Source organism: Sminthopsis crassicaudata, chromosome 2 (assembly GCF_048593235.1).
Source record: "Sminthopsis crassicaudata isolate SCR6 chromosome 2, ASM4859323v1, whole genome shotgun sequence".
Lineage (NCBI taxonomy): Eukaryota > Metazoa > Chordata > Mammalia > Dasyuromorphia > Dasyuridae > Sminthopsis > Sminthopsis crassicaudata.
Window position 1 is genome coordinate 618,484,720 of NC_133618.1, and position 10,476 is coordinate 618,495,195.

The window sequence follows — 10,476 nt, forward strand, 5'->3', positions numbered from 1 at the left end:
GAAAAATAAAAACAAAAACCTGTAACAAATATGTATAATCAAGGAAAGCTAATTCCCACATTGGTCATAAATGTGTCTTGTTCCATTTATTTATAGTATCACTTTGTCAGGTAATAATAATGTATGCTTTACATTGGTCCTTTGCAATCATAGTTGGTATTACACTGATTAGAGTTCTTAAATCCAAGAGTTGTTCATTTCCCAATGTTGTTATATATATAATATTTTTCTGTCTCTGTTCACTCTGCTCTTTCATCAGTCATCCTGCTTACTGATTTTGTCTCATTTTTGGGTTTGGCTTTGTCTCATTACTATCATATGGAGTCAGTTCTGATATAGTAGTTTTATGACCTGTTATAATGAGGTCTTGCTTAAGATGGTTCTTAAGCTTGTCTTCCTTCTGTTGCTCTTTGCAATAGCCCTCAGAAAACAGAATTTCTCTTCATATTCAAAGTTCATGTTTCCAGCTGCAATTCTGACAAAGTTCCTATTTGCTCTCTAGGAATGCTGGAATTATAAATAGAGCTAAGAAGTGAACTTGGAGATCACATATTCTAACATCTGTATTTTGGCAGATGAGGAAACTGAGCGCCAAGAAAGAAAAGATATCTTGCCTAAAATAACACAGGTATTAAGTAGAACAGCTGTATCTAAACCAGATTCACAACTCTTATTGAACTCTAACACTTATCCTATTAATCTGCACTACCACTTGTAATTTGCATCTCAATGGCAAAACTGAGATGAACAGGTAGCAAACTCCGTAAATATTCAATCTTAGGCAGCCAGCTCCATTCATTTTCTTATATATCTTTGATTCTTTCTTTTCAGATATCTTTCATCCCAACTTGTGGGGAAAATAGCCCATTATTTCTAGTTGTTTTTAAAAATAAGGAAACTTAACAAAAGACTTAACTGAACTATCCCAGTAATAGCTAATAATGAGAATTTCAGGCACTTTTTAAATTGGCAATGGGAAAAAGGGAGCAGTTAGGTGGCATAGTGGATAGAATACCAGCCCTGAAGTCAGGAGGACCTGAGTTCAAATTTGACCTTAGACACTTAACACTTCCTAGCTGTGTGATCCTGGGCAAGTCACGTAACCCCAATTGCCTCAGCAAAAAAGGAAGAAAAATAAAGAAAGAAAAAAAAGAAAGAAAAGGACAATGGGAAAAAGAAAAATCCTTCTATGGCCTGGCCACCATCCCAGCTATCTATTCTTGGAGCCAGACTGGCGATTTCTATTAGTTTTTTTATTATGTGTCTTGTCAGTCTGGTAGATGATACTCTATTAAATGTTTTTCTTGCCCAAAAAGAGAGTTTCTTTCCTGTAACTTTGAAAAAAAAGAAAGAATTGTGATAGACTTGTAGAGGTTTTAGTGGCTCCCCAAACACCCCTTTACTGCTGAACTTGGTGTTGCCAGCTTTCTCAGCAGCAATCAGAACATGGGATGATGCATCACTTTGCTCCCTGACGACAACAGAAGCTTCCTGGATCACACAATGACTGGATCACACACAAAATACTTGTGTTAACCAGGCCTGCTTTACCAGCTCTTTCTGGTTTAGCCAGGATTCTTTAATATTTAAAGAAGGAAAACGCATGGGCTGTCAAATGACTGTTTACAGTGTTGTGTTGATTATGAAAGCATTCCTCTGGTAAAGCAGAATCATTTTGGTTTGTATGTTAAACACATACACATATATGTATATTTATATTGTCAAGTTCTGTAGCAGATATAGAAAAACTGGAAAGATGTTTACCTTTGTCACATTGGGCTGATTAATTTTAATATGTACTGTTTGATTCTAATGTGCCAATTTAAAAAGATTTAGGTGTTTGTCAGTGATTATTTTCTCTGTAGCAAACATGCCTGAAATAGGAAGGCAAGACTTAGTAGCAAGTTTCAGACCAGCAGCAGATAGTTTAGTCATTGATTAATTTTCCTGGTTTCTCTGTACAAATTCTTTTATTTGTTTGCCTCCTAGGACCCAAGAAGATAAGATGGATGGCATCTCTGTAATCATAATGCTCAGGGAACACAGCCATGATGTAGGTAGTGGCTGGACAAGCTCGCTAGGGATGCTGTGGAGTGTCTCTGTGAACTTGGAAGGAAGGTCTTCAAGGACTGCTCTGACTGTGCTATTTTACCACCATCCAAGATTCCTTTCCACTTTTTCATACTTGTGCTCTCATTGCATAGTACCACAAAATGACATGGGCAAGTCTAAACAACACTAGCAACTTATTTTAAATACCCATCTTTAGATAACCCCTAGATTGACTTGCCATGTATTACTTTTTGTAGCTTTTGCTTATTCCATGCTTGCTTATGCTACTATGGCACTATGGTCCAATAGTTCTGCTCTCAGTCCCCTAGTGGCAATGCTGCAGTAGGAGGTAGAGCAGTGCAGAACCTAGAATTAATCACTGCCATTTTGGATCAGTATCCCAGGTATAAGACCAAAGTTCTTCTTGACCTTTTGTACCTGATTATCAGGATGCTTTGCTGACTGATTTGTACTTTCCAGGCCTCCAAAAACTTTAGAATATCTTATTTAAAGTGGATTTTCACTAATAAGAATTCATATGTAGTTGTTATTGAGACACATAGACTTAGGATTTAAATTCAGTAACTGGTCCATTTGAAAATGACTGCTTAGATCAGAGAACCACTTAATAATGAAAAGTTTTTTCATCTGACTTTAGGTGAGCAAAATGAACCAATCCCTGTCCTGGAAATTAGTTCTATTGCCTTTCTCTTTTTCAAAGCTAAAAGTTGAACAAACAATGCATTAAATTTATGAGTAAGGAAAATAATGATTTGAGTAACTTTCCTGAATCTTCACTACACATGTGAGAAGAATTTTTGAGTTGGGTACAGATTGTCTCTAAGGTGACCTGGCTACTTTGGCAGGATGCTTAGGTGTAGTGAACTGCACTCCCTCTTCCTTAAAAAAGAGTTTTATAAATATTTGGAAATATTGGGCTTTTTTGGAGTGTGTGAGTAGGGGCTACTTTTCTTTCTCTTAATAGAGAGGCTTCATGATGTAGTAAATAAAGAGTTGATCTTAGACCTGGGTTAAGTCTTGTGTCAAATGTACTAGCTGTATGGCCAGGAACAAATCCTTTAATTCTCATTATTCTCTGGAAACTCTCTTGTTATGGGCCACAACTATCTTAGAAATGTCCTAGCAATTGAATCCAAATTCATTGGTTTATAGTTTGCAGGTTGTATTCTCTTTCCTTTTAAAATAAAATTTGCTTCACTCTTCCCAATCTTGTGAAACTTCTTTTTTAAAAATAATCTTTCAAATATCACTGCTAGTGGTTCAGCCTACTAGTTCCTTAACAAATTACAGATGTATTTCATCTGGGTCAAGCATGAAGTCATCAAGAACAACCACATATTCTATATTTCTTTGCTTTTCTTTGGTATTAGCTTACTGTTAGTTTTTTGTTCTGTCATTTCCAGAGCAAAGATCATTATCTATTGTCAGGGAAAACTGATGCAAAACCAGAATTGGGCAAATATGAATCCCCTTTGATGTCAGTTATCATTATCCAATTTACCTCAGACAAAAGTCTCATCCTTTCCTTGATCCTTTTTTCTTTCCAATATTTCTTAAAAACTCTCATCAAATTTGAAGATGAAACAAAGCAAAGATCAATAGCTAATTCACTGCATAATAGAGGCAGGATCCCCAAAGATCAAATTTAAGAGGCCAGAGTATTGGATTAAATCTAATAAGATTTAATAGAGATCAATTTGAAGTATTACATCCCAGCACAGATAATTTCAATTTATGACTCAGGTGGGAGAAGCATGGTGAGAAAGTCATGGTTTTGAAAAAAAGAACTTGTGGTTTTAGTGAGTTAGTAGTATGATGTGGTGGCCAAAAATGCTAATGTGAATTTGGACTACATTAAGGTAGAATTTCCTGGAATGGAGACTCCTGTGAGGGTAGTTCCATTTACATGCTATAGCATTATGTTCAGTTCTGGATGCCCCAATTTAAGAATGACATTTATAAGCTGGAGAGTATTCAGAGGAGGTCAACCAAAATAATGAAGGGTCTTGAGTCTATGTCATATGACAGCATAAAAATTGAGGATGTCCTTGAAGAGGAACATGATGCCTGCTTCAAATGCACGATGAGAAGTTATCAGACATTAGACTTGTCCTGTTTTATCCCAAAAGGTAGAGGATCAATCAGTGGATTAAAGTTACAAAGAGGAAAATTTCATGAGATGTAAAATAGTTCCTAAAAATTACCTGTCTGTGAGTAGAATTAATAACCTTACAAAATGCTGGATTTTTCTTTCTTAATGTTTTTAAACAGAGGTGACATGACTATCTGTTGGGATTCCTTTCATGTATGCGTTGGATTAGATGTCCTCTGACATCCATTCTAATTCTCAGACTCTAAGATATGAATTGGAAGAGTTCACCATTAAATTGAAGGATATGGGGAGAATAGTTTAAAAGGAAAATGCAAGTGTTCTGTGTCCAAAAGAAAAAAAAAACAATTAATACATAGATATAGAATTAAAAAAGAAGGCCTTTAAAAATATATTATTTCTTAGCTAAATCCAAAAAAATAGGACCTCAGAAAAAAAGAAAGTATAAAAACTGATACCAACAAAAATAATGTAGACTCAATTATGAAATGAAAGGTTGGGGAAGCTAGGTGGTACAGTGGATAGAGCACCAGCCCTGAAGTAAGGAGGACCTGAGTTCAAATCTGGTCTCAGATACTTAACACTTCCTAACTGTGTGATCCTGGACAAGTTATTTAACCCCAATTGCCTCAGAAAAAAATAAAATAAAGAAATAAAAGAAAGAAAAAAAGAAAGAAAAGGTCAAGAATTTCCAGGAAAATAATGAAAAAATATAAGAAGAAGCAGAAATAGCTATAATCACATGTATAATATACTATAAAGCAGTGAATATAAAAATGTTTATCACATCCTGGATAACAAAGTAGATTGGCAGAATAGACTAAGGAAGACTTTGAAAGAAATGTTCATAGCAGCCTAGAATTCAATCATTTCTTATGTCATAATACATTTGAAGTAGATAAACAATCAAACATAAAACTCCATATCCTAACAAAGTAATGGGAAAATGAAATACTATTACTTTTATAGTTTTCTCTTATAGATAGGAGAAAAATCAGTCACAACATAAAAGAGATCATTAAAACAAAGTAGACAATTGCAGTTACATAAAATTAAAATATTTTTGTACAATTGGAACTGACATAGTGAAGGCCAGAAAAGAGATGAACTCAGGAGAAAAAAAAAGCTTTGCATTAAATAATGACATTTATAAGCTCTAGGAAACTGTCACAAATATGTAAAAAACCATTTTCAAATGAGTGATCAAAAGATGTGAACTGTTTTCAGAAGAAGAAATATAATTTATTAATAACCACTTGAAAACCTTTTCATATTCACTTACAATCAGAGGCGTGAACTAAAACAATGATGTCATTTCTACCTATCAAATTATGAAAGAAACTAAAATGTGGGAAAACGTTGCAAGATCTGTAGGAAGGTAAGCAATTCAGTGTTAGCAGATCTGTGAGTTCTGTTCTAGAAAACCAAAAGGAATTATTTGAAGAAAGTTATCAAATTGTTCATACTATTCAACCTAGAGTCAACTACTACATTAGTCTACTGCTATATTAGAATCTACCAAATTATATTATTGATAGCAAGCAAGAACCATACTTATAAAAATATTTATAATAGTTTTGCTTGTAAAATAAAAAGCAGAAAAATGTGCATCCAGTCATTAGGGAATAGCTTAACAAATTATAATATAGGAATTTAATGGAATATAAATAATCCATAAAGAATGTCAAGTGTGAAGAATTCAGAGAAGCAGAGTGAAGAAAGCAGACCCAAAAGAGAAATATGACGTAAGAACTCAAACTATATAAATGGGGAGAAAATGCAACTGTGATAAATTTTAATAGTTAGCATTAGTACCATATTGAAATTAAAAAAAAATTTACAATTTTTTTTACAATTAAAGTAACTATTGGTTTATCTTTTTCAAGTCTCTTCTTATTCCCTAGTCCATCTTCTACTTAGCTGTCAAAGATATTTTCCTGACGGTTATGTGTGGCCGTGTCATCTTCCCTTCTCAATAAATTCTAGTGAGAATTCTCTTTGAGAATAAAATGTAAAACTCTCTAACCATACAACCTATTTACCACCATATATTTCCAATGTTTTTGCATTTATACTTTCTTTCTGCCCTGCTGCATCCACATGTTCTCTTCTGTTTAGTGACACTGATATCCTAGATGTTCCTTGAACAAGGCACTTCATCTTATGATTCTTGTGTATGGAATGTGCTCTATTCGTTGTCTTCTCTGTTTTTATTCAATAACTAAACTAAACTAAATGCCATTTTCTATAGGAAGCCTTTCACAATCCTGCTTAATTCGGGTACCTTCCCTCTGTTGATTACTTCCAGGTTGTTCTGTACATGGATTCTTTGTACATAGTTGTTTTTATGGTGTCTGTGCTTCAGACTGTGGAACATAAGGGCAGGGACTATTTTTGCCTTTCTTTATATGCCTAGGGCTTAGCACAGAGCCTGGCATATAATAGATACTTAAAATATGTTTGTTGACTGACTATTTTCAGGGAATATACTGTAAAAAGTGATTCATTTTGGTGTTAATTTAATAAAATGCCTGTTGTGTCAAAACCAAATATATCATAACAATATATAGGTGTAAGTGTAGAGATTAATATCTTGCAGAAAAATCTGTTTTGTACAGACATCATATGAACAAATATGTAGTTGGTGTATATATAGTTATTTTCATTGTTGGTGACTATTCTTTCTGATACAACACATTGGGATCATTCATACACACTCACACACACATATATATACACATTTGTAAATGTAACTGTTAGCTATGTAACTATTAGATATATGTGTGCATGGAATTATTAGCTATACACAAATGCATATAGCAAACAGTTACATAAAACTTTTAAAAATGAAAAATAGTTTTTAATATTTCTCATTTGAACCTAACAGGAGTCCTGAAAGATACTATTATGATGACCATTTCATATATGAGGAAATGGAAGCTGAGAGATTGAAGTGACTTGGATCATACAGCTAGTAAGTATTTGAAGAAGGATTTGAATTCATGTTATCTTGACTCCAAGTTCAACCCTCTTTTTTCCTTGCTACTTAGTTGCCTCTTGGACATGTGAAAGAATGGAATAGAAGGAGTAGAACAGTACATATTCCCTTTGGGAAATTATGCAGTACCTTTAAGAATACAAATATTTCCCCTGAAAAGTCCATGTTTTTAACATCAATAGTTTTCCCAGTGTTGTGTGATGGTAAGTCATATACAACAGTCCCTAAAAAATGAAAGTTGTGAGTCATTTGAAGGGAGATAAAGAGATTTTTGGTGAGTGTGAGTAGGATGCAGTCTATTACCAATTAAGAATTGTAAGTGGTAGCACTAATATAACAAATAATCAAACATATGATTCGAAAAGTAAGTGAGCCCCTCAGAGACTGAAAGTGAAGGATACCCCCTTACCAGTATGTTTCACATAGTGGTCTAAAATATAAAAGAAATTCCTCAACATGTTAGCTAAACTCCTTCTCGATCAATTTATAGGTGAAAATGGCTAAAAGTTACATAAAATGAGAAGGCGTAGGCAGATTATAATCTGTACCACTGAGGAAAGTAGCCTTATTGGTACTAGGAAAAATTCATTAAAGTATTAGTGCTTTGTGACTGGTGTGGATGCCTTCCAAGTAGCTTAACATCACTAAATTCCACGTGAAGAGTATGGCCCAGATTATTTAAGGATGCAGGATAACACACTAAAAGCAAGACCAGACTAAGATTTCTAGTCCTAGCTTTCTGGCTTCCCCTAATCCCAGTTAGTAGGATTGACTAAGAGACTTCCATGACATGGATTACTGTATGAATGGTCTGGACTTGGACTGGAAAAAACATAATCTTCACTGGTAACATTTCCATCTAACAAATGACTAGAAACAAAAAAGTGGTATATTTGGAATAAAAACCAATTATCCGAGCAGTCATCATACAGTATCAAACAAACATGGGCTAGAGCTGAGTGGTGTGTCTGGAGACTAAACAAACAGTCCGGCAGTGTGATGGTGTTGGGAGGTAGGGACATGTAGGAACACATGGTCCGAGAAATGAAATGTTCACTCAGGCTTGTACAAAGAGTTCAAAAACAATTTAGGCCAGTCAATGTGGTGAACCTACCAGCATCTTTCTGGTTGATATTAACCACACCTGATGCTCTATAAGAGTTATGTACAGCTTCTGGCCACTTCTTGTGCTTCTTAGCATTTCCTGTAAAGGACACAAACTTACCTTTGCAGGGATACATAGTGCCTGGATTGCTTACTAGTTCTGTGGCCCCAGTAGAGTTTTTAACCTCTCTGAATCTTTGTTTCCTCATCTGTAAAATGAGAGTTAGAACCAATGACCTCTAAAGTTACTTCTGACTAAAATGCTATGAATTTTTAAAACTCTATCAAACTTTTTCTCAGTTATTTCTTTGGATCAGAGGCAGCATGGTGAAATGTAAAGACCTATGACTTTGGTATTGGAATGGTAATATTGCCATTTACCACATATGTGACCTTAGGTATTTCTCTGTTTTGTTGTATTCACTTATAAAATGTGGAAGTTGACTAGATGTTCTCTAAGGGAACTTTCTGGCTCTCAGTCTATAAGCTTTTCTCAGTATGTTTCTCAGTCAGTAGTTTAACTTTTGAGATTGCAAAATGAATAGGGTATGAAAATATTTTTCCTTTTCTTAAGCTATTCATTTCAGAAAAAGTTACCTTGTAAGAGATATCTTGACTACTCACCTCCTTCAGGTAAGTAAGATGATCATGGTCTATTTGGAGAAAAGGGATTAGTGACTCAATATATGACCCCTTCAAAGGTATTAGGATTTTTAAAAGGACTGCATGAAAAGAATAATGCAATACTCAAAAGAATGAAAAACTAAAAGTGGAATTTTAGGTACTATGGCATTAGGTGCTGTTTTATCTACCCTACCCCATGCAAGTATTTCCTTTTTACATAAAAATTCTTAGAAACTGTGCAAATAAATGATAGAGTATTATGGTGAACTCAATCTCATTCAATAAAATGGATGTGATGTGGTGTGTGTGTGTGTGTGTGTGTGTGTGTGTGTGTGTGTGTGTGTGTGTGTGATGTGTGTGTAGAGCAGCTTATTTGTTTCTTCCTAATGTCCTTCTTTGTATTTCACAAATAATCAAGTGAGGCATTCCAACTTATTTAATTTAGCCTGCTCCTTATTTTCCTCTGAGAGTAGAAGACAAAAATTATATTCATTTATATATGAAAGACTTTAAAATATAGAGATTTGGGTTTGGGGGAAGATATAGTTCAATGAAAACATTTAAATCCATTCAAATTCTTGAAAATATAATATTTAATAATTAATTTAATAATTAAAAAGGATATAGACATACAAGCATTCTCTCCAAGAAGAAATCATGTCTGAGAAGCTTATTGGATTTACTTGACATGAGGTTTTTTGAATGGAGAGGATAGAGGGAGATAACTAGAAGAAGAGAAAAATGCAGTGGTGGCTGTATTACTGTTTTATCACAATACAGAGATCCTTAGAAAAGAAGTAAATCCTATGGGGGTCTTCTCTGCAGCCTTCCCATCTTTTCTGATATAGTTAAGTCTCTACATTCTTATACAAGTCTCTATAACCCTCTCCTTAACTTATTCTGAGAACTGTTGACAAAGTAATCTTGTGCTGTTAAATACTATGCCATTTTTTAAAGCTTTGGGAGATGTCATTGCTTTTAAAGACCAATTTTGAAAGACTTTTTGTTCCACTAATTGAAAAAAAAACACCATCATAATCCATCCACTTAATCTACAATTGTTCCCTTTCTAAATACCCATTTTTCAGATTTTGGGTCTAGAATGCACTTTTTGTACTCTAAAAAGCTTGAAAGCATGAGACAGAAGTTTCCTTATAGCTAGGTTGTAATAGCTTAGGAATTTTCTCAGTGACTCTCAATTAAAACTATATAGTATGTAGGAAATTAATTACAATACATAGGTTGAGTTCTAATTCTATGTTCTGTATCAAGCTAACCTTCAGACTCTGATAATATTCACCTATTCACTCTCCCAATAATGAAGGAGAGTCTCATTCTGAAATAATGGCAAATAGAGTCTGAATGTAAATATTAATGTTTGCCATAGGAGAAAAGCATATTAGAGGGGGGGGAAGAGGAAGAAAGGAAAAGGATACAACTCAAAAAGAAAGACATGGATTTTTTCCTTTTTTAAAAATATAAATAGTTACAACAACATTAAATGCTATTGAGTAAAATTAATTGCAATGACCAATCTTGGTTCTAGAGAAAAGTGGAGGAAATATAC

General features: G+C 34.1%; 1 non-coding gene across 1 annotated transcript; it reads left to right on the forward strand.

The window, feature by feature from the left end:
* The first annotated feature begins 2,791 nt into the window (after positions 1 to 2,791).
* On the forward strand, positions 2,792 to 2,944 carry LOC141559309 (U12 minor spliceosomal RNA). The gene has a single exon (XR_012487361.1). It is a non-coding gene; the product is annotated as a U12 minor spliceosomal RNA (small nuclear RNA).
* The last annotated feature ends 7,532 nt before the right edge of the window (positions 2,945 to 10,476 follow it).